Below are 12,750 nucleotides of genomic sequence, written 5' to 3'. Positions count from 1 at the left end.
ACACTAGTATAAAAGCACCAAATAAAGTTTTCGTGCAAGTCCTTCGAGAGGAAAAGCGACGAAAACAATGGTTTCAAGCTATAAGAACGGATTACGTGAGCCTCAACCTGGCAGGCCATTATATGTTTGTAAAGATTATTATTTTTTACTGCAGTTTGAAACAGATTTGGAAAATTATATGATGTGAAAACTAACACAATGCAACACAAAACAAATTCGATTGCCAGTAAGAGCGGAGAAGGCATTTCGTGAAACACCTCGACCGGTGGCATTAAAACGACAAAAAACTTTCAAAGTTATCATCTTTATAATTTCATTTTAATAAAGTTCAAGCAAACAAATGTGATTTACTCCACGTATTTCAGCTGAAGTAAATAATTAAGAATCAGCAAAGAACGTAGCAACCATGAATGCATCTACCTTAGGTAGATTATCCGATCTTGCTTTGATAAATACTTTTTCGGCCATCATTTCAATTAGAATACTCTTTGAAACCCTTATTAAGAAACAAAACGAACTAAATAACCAATTATCTCCACTCACAACAACCGAATGGCGTTTGAAAGGCGACACGTGGCGATCACAATTCAGTATTTACTTACTTTATACGTCACAACCGCAGTAACCAATAGAAACATGTTTCTGTGTTATCATTCAAATCATCATAAATTTATATTATATGATAAGAAATTATCATATAAAATTAAACTATCTGCATATTCCACTAAATCCATACAAAACTCAGTGCCTCTAAAAATTAATTTTTGAGTCGGAATCGTTGGGGCAAGATTTATTTGTGCCTATATAGTTGAACGATATTTGAAACATAATAGTGCTCCCGGATCTGATTGGGGTATTTCCAAATAATAGGGAAAACTTGGATCCCAGTATTTGACACTAGCTAGATGTTAAACCTGTTCAATATGATCTTAATTTTAGAATATTTCTGGATTACCAGCTAGAAGCAAGGTGTATTGGAAGACGTGGATCAATAGAGTGGCCACCTAGGTCAGCTTATCACACTTTCTCAATTTTTTCGGTGGTGAAATTTAAAAACCCGAGTCCATCTTAATCGACCAGACAATTTAGAAGAAGTTATAACGAATTAAACATGAAATAAATACTAAGCTTCGCATATGATGGAATTCTCTATAGATCATGTCTACCATCATCTTGACGATAATGTAAAAAAACATATTTTATTTTTTTGACTTATATGGAAAGACATGGAGTCGAATGAGCTATTTGATGTGTTTTTACTCTTAGGTCGAAGATGAATATAGTACGTTTAATGAATTTTTTGCTTTACTTTATCATCACCCATTATACATAACAATTTAAAATATAATACGAAAAAAATTGTACTTGAGCAGAATTTAAACTAATAGGATATGATGGATCCGTAATTGAATTAAAATTATATTTTCCAATAGGAAAGATATTCGCGATGCACTTTCCAGCTTGCTCCAGTTATTTTCCCAGGTCATCAAAATTGATTAATAATTTAAAGTTCTCTTGATCATTTTGTATGAGAAATGCATTATTGATATCAACGACGTTTGTACGTCTTTTGGCAACAACGATATATATATATATATATATATATATATATATATATATATATATATATATATATAAGCAAACTTTTTCCTACATCCTAACAAATTTTAAAATTACACATATTTTTTACGATTTTGCTGCAAATACCGATAAATCCAATAAATTTGAGGTAAGAGTATGATAAGCCACCTCACGACGATTATAATGAAACTGTATTCATAAACTATTGATGATACGAGAAATAAATTTTTCATATCTATTTTATGCGGAAACATTTAATTCCAGAGATACCGGAAGTGGCTATTAACTTAGGAAGGCTAACAGATATCGAACCATCGATAACTTTGTTCGATAGATCTCATCAAGATCTATCCCTGTGTGAAAATTCATGATGATTGATGAATGCGCAGAAGAGTTTATGTGAAAAAAGTATGCAAATGCATTTTTATCAAAAAACCTAACCTAGTCTTACAAAAATTACTAAATTTTCATTCTATCCATTTATCTTTCGAAAAAATATTGCATTTGCATACTTTTTCCACAGAAACTCTTCTGTGTATGCTTCAATCATCATGACTTTTAACACACAGATAGATCTTGATGAGATCTATCGAATAAAGTTATCCATTGCGATATCTGTTAGCCTTCCTGAGATAATAGCCACTTCCGGTATCTCTGGAAGTAAATTTTTCCGTATAAAAATAGATACGAAGAATCGATTTATCGTATCATCAATAGTCTATATATAGTTTCATTATGATCGTTGTGGGGTGGCATATCATACTTGTGCCGAATTTGATTTTATATCTGACTCTTATAGAGAGCGCTAGTTACACGTTTCGTACCAGGTAGTATTGAACATATATTTTTCAATATCAGATTTCTTAAGTAAAATTTCTACTCATCAATTTTACAGTGTACCGTTTGCGGAATATTTTGATTTGAAAATTATGCCGTAATAACCGATGCTGGTATGAAGTAATGATGAAAGTAATAATTAAACAGAAAATTTTGAAAAATGCTATTAACATAAAATAGAATTCAATTATAGTAGGTGTTCAAACTGTACGTTTTCACGAATTCACACATCTATCGTTTTTTCTAAAGAATCCATTAATCTTCCAAACGGTTGGGAGACAGATACGAGGTCCTTAAAGTGACGTTGAATTATGTCGTTTAATTCTTGAGGTGAATTTATCTCTGTAGCATAAACTTTTTCTTTAAGATACGACCGAACTGTCTAATGCAAGGACTTAAAATCGCATGACCGAGGATCCCAATGAATCGGAGTTTCTACACCTCTACTAATCCATCGATTCGGAAAATTGTTACTTAACCTATTAAGACACCTTCTATCAAAGTGCGGTGGAGCTCCATTGTGCATCAAAAATAGAGATCTTAGTTCGTTTAGCTTTAAATCTTCTCTAATATCTCGAATAAGTAATTGATAAAAAATCCAGGTACATATCACAATTTAAATTTGCAGGTATAATGTGATAACCTATCAATTTGTTACCTAAAGTTGCTGCCCAAACATTAATTTGAATGATTGTTGGTAATGTGATGCCCTTTTGAGATGTAGATCTTCATCACACCAGTAGTGTGCATTATGGAACTTAAAGATACCTTATCGCGGAAAAGTGGCCTGGTCCGTAAAAAGAATACATTTTAAAAATTTTGGCTAAAGATCCTTTTTTGTGATGTGTGACAAAAATCCACTCTAACCGGTAGATCATCTGGCAATAGCTCTTGGAATTGTCTGTAATTATAAGGATGTAGCTGTTACTCTTTAAGTATCCTTAACAATAATAATAAAACAAACAGCAGGAGAAACTGGTTACATATCCGGATCTCGCAGTTTAAGATGAAACATATGTGGCACTGCGCAAATATGGAAACAGTTCCATTTATTATGTCAGCAGTTGGTGTCATGCTTAAGACTCTGCACGGCAAACTGGGATTATCAAAAAACACCTTCACCATTATCCAGAAGGCTGTACTATTGAATACTTGCCACACAGTGCGCAAGTTCATTATGTGATCCTTTTGATACTTTGTATCCGGGATAGGTAAATAATACTGGCCCTAAGCTAAGTAGTGCATAAACTTTTCGCATAATAATAATAATAATAATAATAGTAATAATAATAATAATAATAATAATAATAATAATAATAATAATAATAATAATAATAATAATAATAATAATAATAATAATAATTAATAATAATAATAATAATAATAATGATAATAATAATAATAATAATACCCTCAGGGGGTCGCACTGCGACTACGGGTGTAGCAAGCCCGAGGTACCCTAGCTAGAGCTCCATCCCACTCCTAAGGTGGACTCTTCCCAAAAAAAACCCCCACTATTCCTAGAAGATTCTCCTCCCCCGACGCTATTAGGTTGCGAGGGCTAGGGGGCTTCCTACCTTTTTTCCTGTATCCCAGATTGGTTCTGCGCTGTAGTCTGCTGGGAGTGCATCGCCCTGCTTTCGGTTCGTCACCCAAGTAGCTGCTGATGCTGATGTGAGCTAGTCTCTGCCGAGGTGGATGATGGCGCTGGATCGGAAGCCAGCCACTACGGGCCCTGATCAGGTAGTATGTATTGAATGTGGAAGTCGGAAGTTCACATTGCCCCGGGCGAGTCTGGTCCGTCTGTGTGTTCCGGGACTGGCTAAGCGAGGATTGGGCCTCAGTGAACTGGGGTAGGTGACCGCCGAGGGTACACCCGTTCTCAATCAACTCGACCCGCCCCCTTACATACGAAGCGCTGGTGACAAGAAATAAATGGATAGCTATGGTTATCACTGGATGTTTACTACAGACCCTAGTGTTAGGAGATCCTCATTGGCAAGAACACCACCAATGAATCGCAAAGATTCAATTGCCTCTGCCACGGATGATGTTTTTGTTAGCCTAGAGACAAACTCTGGCACACGTCAAGATGACAAGACTGGGAGCCCCAGTAACACGGCGTACGAAGCAAATAGCGACAACAGTCACGACGGACTGGCAAAAAATACCAGTCCAGCCAAAAAGAAACGAAAGCGAGACTCACATGGAAAGCATATCCCGGATGATACTAGCCAAGAGATGACTGCTGCTTTGACTGCCTTGGGTAGTCTTAATAAAAAAGTTGACGAATTAAAAAATGAATTCAAAGTGAGTACAAAGACAAAAACTGAAATCAAGGTAATAACGAGAGAGCTCGTAAGCATAATGGCAACCCTGAACAGAAAAATGGATGTTTTAAACATCAGACACACGCAGATGGTGCGAAACAACACTGAGGAATCATCACCAGGTAAGAGCAAAACTGCTAATAATTCAGCTAAATCAGAGGACAATAATCTTAGCTACGCAAGACAAAGTATAGGAGTCCAAGCTGATGAAACCGACATAAGACGAGAGTTATTCGATCTTACAAATGGAATACGCACCAGGGTAGAGACGCAAATAACAGCAAGAAAAGGATGGACAGGACTAGAAGAGGTAATACATCTCGAGTGGCCAGAAAGCTGCTACCAAAGCACCGGTGTTAAAGAGCTGGGATCGCTTAGAGAGCTACGAGAAGACCTGGTAATAGTAGCAGACCCTGATGTAACCTTGACTACCACTACGGAAAGCGACCTAAAATGCAACTTTCCGGAAATCACAAGCCTTATGTGCGAAGAGCTTGAGGAAGGGTGTATTGAATATGTGAGGACGAACACCGAGGTCATACACAGCAAAGGCAAAAATGGAGCAAGGTCAAGAACCATGCTGCCATACAAGGTCAACCCAGAAGGGAAAAACGACATGGGTCAACTATATCAGTTGCTAGGCAAACTGCAAGCAGAGGTCCAAAACCATGGAGTGACGGAAATCCAAGTAGTAGCCTTCGGCAAAATTGATAAAATCTACCTTAGAAAGTGCGCAGAAGGTATCTTCAGGGGATCTGAGGTCAAAGTGCAAGTTATTATACCTAGAGATCCAAGCCGACTAGCACCTAAGTCAAGTAAGGGAGGACCAGCGACGACAACAGAGAAGATTATAATCAAATCTGAAGGAAAGCAATATGCTGACATACTCCGTTCGATCAAGAGTAGTGTGAACATAGACGAGATGGGTGATAAGGTAAAAGGCATTAAGAAAACTGCTAAGGGTGATGTCCTTATGGAGATACTTGGAGAAAAAAATCAAGTAATCGCCCTCAGACAACCTATAATGGACAAAGATAAAGATACCCAGGTCGAAATTAAAAGAGATGAAGACATTATTCATATCGCGGACATAGACGGAGATATGAACGCAAAACAGATAGAGCAAGATGTCAGGAAAAGCGTAGCAAACGCAAAAGAAGATGACGTCCGTGTGCTCTCTTGCAGACCAAACCAGAGGGGAAACCAAACTGCTACACTTGCTGTCAAAAGAAGAGTGGCCAGCGAATTACTCAAAATGGATACCATGAGAATAGGGTGGGCACCGTGCCAGGTTCGAGCAAGGGTCAAAATCACCAGGTTTTTCAAATGTTTGGAGTTTGGCCACCGTACCAATGAATGCAAAGGAACCGATAACTCGAAGATGTGCCTTAAATGCGGCAAGGATAACCACAAGGCCAGAGACTGCCCTAACAAAAGCTATTGCCTAACATGTAAAAAATACGGTCACAGAGCTGATCAGACTGCTTGCCCTTACTATCTTAAGCTTGTAAAAGAAAAATCAAAAGCAATTAGTGACACCAGACGCAGGCTCAGCACTGCACGCGGTCAAAACTTTAGTGTTCAATATTAAAATACTTCAAGCCAACGTTGGACGTGCCTATGCATCTCAAGACATGGCGTATGCCACCGCAGTTCAGCAAGGTATTGATATTTTGATAACAGGGGAACCGAACAAAAGAAGAACTAAAGAAGCAAACTGGATCAAGGGCAGCAGGCATAATGTGGGGGTCCTACTTCTGAATAAAAAGCTTGGCGTAATAAACCACGTAGCCGGAGATGGTCACGTAATTATCAAACTCAAAGATCTTGAGCTGATATGTTGCTATATATCCCCAAACATCAGATTGGAAGACTACAAAACTGAGGTGGACAGTATAATGGAGCACATAACGAACAACAGTGATGCCATTATTCTGGGAGACCTAAATGCCAAGTCCCCAATGTGGGGATCACCTGTAACCGATGAAAAGGGTCAATACTGGGCGGAATGGATCAACGCTCTCGATTTGGTGGTCCTGAATACTGGAAATGAGCCCACATTTATCCGAGGAGATAGCGAGTCCTTTATTGATGTCACCATAGCAACCAATCGTGTATCTCAAAGAGTAACCAACTGGGAGATACTTGATACCGAAACACTGACAGAGCACAGATATATCGCATTCGAAATTAAAGTAAATAGAGCGAAGACCAAAACAACTTCAATAAGACCCCTTATTGATTGGACCGCCTTTAAAGCCTGCATAGAGTTGCTTACCATTACTCCAGATGAAGTGAATCATGAAACAGGAACCAAGCTGATACAGATGGCAAGCAAGAACAGCACGCAAAATCGAATTCCAAAGACTGAAACACTGTATTGGTGGAATGAAAACATTGCTGAAAAACGGTCACTATGCAACAGATTAAGAAGGGTACAACATCGTGCGGCGAGAAGAAACAACCCAAACCGAGACGATATTGAAGCAACAAAGAAGAAACACTGGAACGACATATGCAAAGAACTTGATAATAATATATGGGGAGATGCGTATAAGCTAGTAGCAAAAAAGCTTAATACTCTAAAACCCTATGAGCTTGACATCGAAAAGAAATCCGAAATCGTGGCAGTACTGTTTCCACCCGGAAATGATAAGTGGAGATACCCTGAAGAGGAAGCTTCAGCCCCACCCTTCACAGCAGAAGAGCTAAGGAAGGTAGCCCAAGGTATCAAATGTGGAAAATCACCTGGAATTGACCAAATTCCCCCTAAGGCTATCAAAATAGTAGCAGATTGTGCCCCAGACTGGTTATTAGGCATGATGAACAAACTACTCCAAAAACAGGAATTTCCAAATGAATGCAAAGTTGCAAATATGGTTTTAATACTAAAACCAGGAAAGTCAGCTGAGTTACCTAGTTCCTACAGACCACTCTGTCTGTTAAATTCTTTGAGCAAGTTACTAGAAGCGTTCATACGGGAAAGACTACAAGATGAGCTTAAAGACAGAGGAGGGTTGCACATGTGTCATTATGGGTTTCAAAAAGGGAAACCCACGATTCATGCTGTAGAAGCTGCACTGAATACTGTAACGGAGTTCAAAAGTAGATTCTGCACCCTTGTCACAATTGACGTTAAGAATGCTTTCAACACTGCATGCCACAGCCTGATTATCAAAGAGCTACAAATAAGGAAAATATCGACATATCTAATAAACCTTGTCTCTAACTATTTAAGAAACAGAAAGCTGCAATTAGAAAAGAATAGGGAGGTGGATATTACGTCAGGTGTTCCCCAGGGCTCCGTCCTGGGTCCACTGCTGTGGAATGTACTATATGACGGCGTGCTGAGCTTAGAACTAACTCGTAATGCTGTAACAATAGCATTTGCTGACGATCTGGCGCTGATAGTCGGAGCAGAAAGCAAATAAGCTTCAGCGTAGACAGAGTCAATACAAAGCCAGCAAGCAAAGAACCTGAGATACCTAGGTATAACCATTGACGAAAGTAGAAATTTTGGCAAACATGTAGAAACAGTAACAAAGAAAGCAATAGAAAGGGTGTCCAAACTTGCTCGGATTATGCCAAACGTAGGAGGTCCTAGGCAAAGCAAAAGAGCAGTGTTGTGTAGTGCTATGCAAAATATTGTCCTATATGGAGCCCCAATATGGCAAAAAGCGCTTATGAGAAAAAAGCACTATACTACGGTCAATAGAGCACAAAGAGACATGCTGCTGCGTGTAGCCTCCGCCTTCCGAACTGTGTCTGGGGTAGCACTCCAAGTAATTACGGCTACGGTGCCCATTGATCTCTTAGCTCAGGAAAGAACATCCAAGTATAAATCGCTACAGAATAGCAACGAAGCTAGAGAAAGTTCCCTCACAACATGGCAAACTAGATGGGAAGGTGAGACAGTGAAGGCCCAATGGACCAAAAGGTTAATACCAGACATCAAGCCGTGGGTTAAGTGCGAGCACCGCCAAGTAGACTACTACCTGACACAGGTCCTAACAGGACATGGCGTCTTTCGATGTTATGCCAAAAGGTTCAGAAAAGACACCACGGATAGATGTATATACTGTGCCACCGTAGAAACTGCCGAACATACCATCTTCGTATGCTACAAGTGGAGAGAGGTCAGAGACAGGACTTGCAGACAGCTGGAATGCGAGCTCACTCCAGACAACATTGTAGAGAAGATGCTTGACAGCTCAGAGAACTGGAAATCGGTGCAGAACATGGCTAAGAGTATTCTCAGCAACAAGGAAAAAGATGAAAGACAAAGACAGCAGAGAGAAAGGAACCCGAACTCCTAATCCCGAGAGGGGAAGGGAGACGTAGGGTAAAAGGAAACCACTGATAGCCCGTCACTCATGAAGTATGTTCCAGGAACGATGCCATAAGTGACAAAAGGGGCCGTAGACGACCAGAAGGACACTCCAACCGTCCGAGCCCCTCTGCTGAGCAGGACTCCGCAGAGGTGGTGAATGTTTCCCAGCAAATTGCTGAGGAAGTGTGAGGAAGTCGTTTAAAAATAATAATAATAATAATAATAATAATAATAATAATAATAATAATAATAATAATAATAATATTAATAATAATAATAATAATAATAATAATAATAATAATAATAATAATGTACCTATTACAAGTACCAAACACAGAAGATGCTCGAAAATGATGATTTTAGACTCTACTACGATAGGTCCATCATCACCATAGACAGGTGACGAATAACAGACCTGACATCGTGGTGATTGATAGAAGAGTCCATTCAGTTCTTCTTGTCGATGTAACCATACCGATCACTCGTAACGTTCTCAACAAATACCAGAAGAAGCTGGCCAAATATGCGGATCTCGCAATTGAGATTAAAAAGATGTGGCACGTCGAAAATGTGGAAACAGTTATTATGACAGCAACTGGCGTCATGCCTAAGACCTTGCATGATAGCATCACCAAAGTGGGTTTACCAAAAAACACCTTCGCCGACATCCAGAAGGCTGTAATATTGAATACTTGCCACACAGTGTGCAAGTTGATTATGTGAACCGAGCTTAATCCTTTTGATACTTTGTATCCGGGATAGGTAAATAATACCGGCTCCAAGCTGAGTAGTGCATAAATCTTTCGCATAATAATAATAATAATGATAATAATAATAAAAATACTAATAATAATAATATTAATAATAATTAATAATAATAATTCAGTACTACTGGATATACTACATATTCGTAAAAAATTTCAATACAATGTTGCCAGTAGTTTTAACAAATTCTTGTTGTGAAATCTGAGCAAATATTTTTCAGTTTTCTATCTATCTTAGAGACGGGATCAGCTTTTTTTGAAACTCCCTGTATAAAACAGACAAAATACTTTTCTTATTCGCACTTTTGACTATCTTTTTAGATTGTTTACTAACCTGTGACTATTTTTAAACATTGTTCATTCCCAATTCATTGTAATCCTTATCCATAGCGCCATAAATTGTTAATGAATAAGATTCAATTCCAGTTGAAAATTAAAGATCACTTTTATCACCATCACCAACAGAACAATTTGGCAATTGCAGTTTTCTGTCCTTTAATTTGATAAGATTGCTGTCTGCCACAAGTTTGAAAGGAACATGATTCATTTTATTTTTCGATTCGCAATTAAATAAATACGAAATACATCCGACCAATTAGGAGACTCCGATAAACTAATTAGAAAAATATACTGTGTTGTTGAATGCACACAATCTTCATAAGTGGCATTGCGTTTTCTTGGTCGATCAAAACAAAGTAAGAGAAGTGTAGAAATCATTCATATATAAGTTGAAATCATTTTTATGTCCGTATTAGTATTAAAAGTAGTTAAAAATTCTCCTACAAGAAAATTTGGTCGTTGTTTTTATGGCTTTGATTATTTTTATAGACTTTTTCAGTTCATATCGTGTAAATCTTACGTGTATGACAAAAATATGCATAATAATTGAGGTAAAAAAAGACATTGGTCTGATCAAATTTCGTTGGTAGCTTGGCAAGCTTTCATCGACCAACGAGTTTTTTAAGTGCTTGGTAATTTTGTTTAAATTATATTTATCAACTTAAAATGTTTACATTAAATCATAGTTTGTGCACTTTATTCATGTTTATATCTATTTCGGCAACATTCAATGGAGCATCCGCATAATGCCATACATGTCAAGTTCAGTTTCAAACACGAGCAAGGTTTTGTTGCACAGTTTTTGCAATTGCACGGTTTTGCTGAATCTCCAGGTAATGGGGGTTTTGTGATATACTGAGGCCTTATTTGGTTATCACTATGAACATAACCAAAACAAGATAAATCTAACAGTTCATATTAAAATTGATCAGAATTCCTCCAAACATGAGCCTGAAATGAAGCTCGTAAAGTATGTAATTTTACAGTATCCGACGTATATGGAATTTTTGACAAATTTATCCCTTTTCCTAATGAACTTTGAAATACTATTTTACGTGCTTCATCAACATTATTCAACTCTTAGCAGTAAGCAGTAGGAATATTTTTTTAACGTATTACTGCTGAAAAATAGCAAACAATTTTTTAAGCTCGTCGTCGGCCTTTCTCTCACTCATCTTATACATTGAGATGGGAGTGAGATAGAAATACTTATCTCTCGAAAGTGTCTACGCGTAGGGAGCAAATATTTAAGTTAATTTGTTTAAGATAGTTGAAATCTTTGATAAAAAATTAAAAATTGCTAGATCTCAATTTTTTATATATATTACTTAATTCTGGAAAATTAAGACTTTTTTCATTCGAAATATTATGAAGAATATAAAAAAAATTAATTCATTGCAAAAAATGAATTTTTTCTGGCTTATTCAGTTTTTCGTTGTTTAAACAATAACATCAAAAGATATCAAGTGCTATCTTACACTTTTATAATCAGGAACACCTCCCGGACATTTAAAAAAAATTACGACAATTTTGCAAACGAATGCGCCCCTATGCTCTGGTCTAGTTTAAAAGTTATATAAGAAATATGAAAAATGTTTTTCGTATAAAATATAGATATGCTGGTTTTCTAATATTATTTAGTATTTAAAATATTATTTCGTAGGAATGCATTAGTTTATAACAAATTATGTATTTCATGGACAAAAGAAAATTATTTTTGTTGTAATAGGGGTGAACAGAAAAAATGATTCCTTAATATAAATATTCAGTAACAAAAAAATGTTAATTAAAAAAGGTTTTTTGTTATTAAAAATTTGTTTAGGAAATGATTTTTTCTTAGAAATCATTATTTTTATGTCATCAGGGATGGAATTACAAAAAAAAATTTCAACAATCGTCCAAGCAATGCATTTGTTTATAGTAATCATTTAAATGATATTATGAAGCTATTCATAAATAAGAAAACAAAATATTTAAAATAATTGGAAAAAAATTTCCCTGATGGCTATATTACATAAGTTTTTAAACCTTTGATTTTTAATAAAAAAGTAAAAAATTAAAATTTTTGAATTTTTCCAAAGAAACCCTTTTAAGATCAGCTCCAAAAAATCAAAAAATTTTGATATCTCTAGTTTTGGAATAATCAGCATTTCTATGTTAACGTGTGATTAGGGAAATAAATCAATTAACCAAAGCATATTTAATAAAAAACACGTGGTACATATTTTTTGTTGACGGATTATTGTTTATTGATATGTCTACTTGGGAAATTTCTTAATATTAACAGTTAATCAGTGTCAGCCGAACGACGTGTTTTCCCCCTTATTTTCGCTGCTAAATTAAAATTATAAGCATTCTCGCTACATTTCCGCGAGGCAGGACTTTTTTTTAGAAAATTTTTAGCTCTTTAAGGATCTTACTCCAAATTTCGATGATCTCAAATATTTTTTGAAATATTTCAAACAAACCAAACTCCAAATTTTCATTTTACTTTATTGTTTCTAACATTTTTTTCAACTTCTCTTGGAATTTTGATAGCTTGTTCTACATGCCATTCCGAATAGAATGA

General features: G+C 36.5%; 1 protein-coding gene across 1 annotated transcript in view; it reads right to left on the bottom strand.

Moving 5' to 3' along the window:
* Positions 1-10,242, bottom strand: part of LOC130447507 (facilitated trehalose transporter Tret1-like) — a 31,262-nt gene extending 21,020 nt beyond the window's left edge. The window contains exon 1 of the mRNA XM_056784366.1: positions 10,177-10,242. The gene's annotated coding sequence lies outside the window, so the exon portion shown is untranslated. The remainder of the gene's footprint in view (positions 1-10,176) is intronic.
* Between the last annotated feature and the right edge of the window lie 2,508 nt (positions 10,243-12,750).

This window comes from Diorhabda sublineata, chromosome 8, assembly GCF_026230105.1.
Source record: "Diorhabda sublineata isolate icDioSubl1.1 chromosome 8, icDioSubl1.1, whole genome shotgun sequence".
NCBI lineage: Eukaryota > Metazoa > Arthropoda > Insecta > Coleoptera > Chrysomelidae > Diorhabda > Diorhabda sublineata.
Note: the sequence above shows the minus strand (reverse complement) of the source record. Positions and strands in the feature narration are given on the sequence as shown.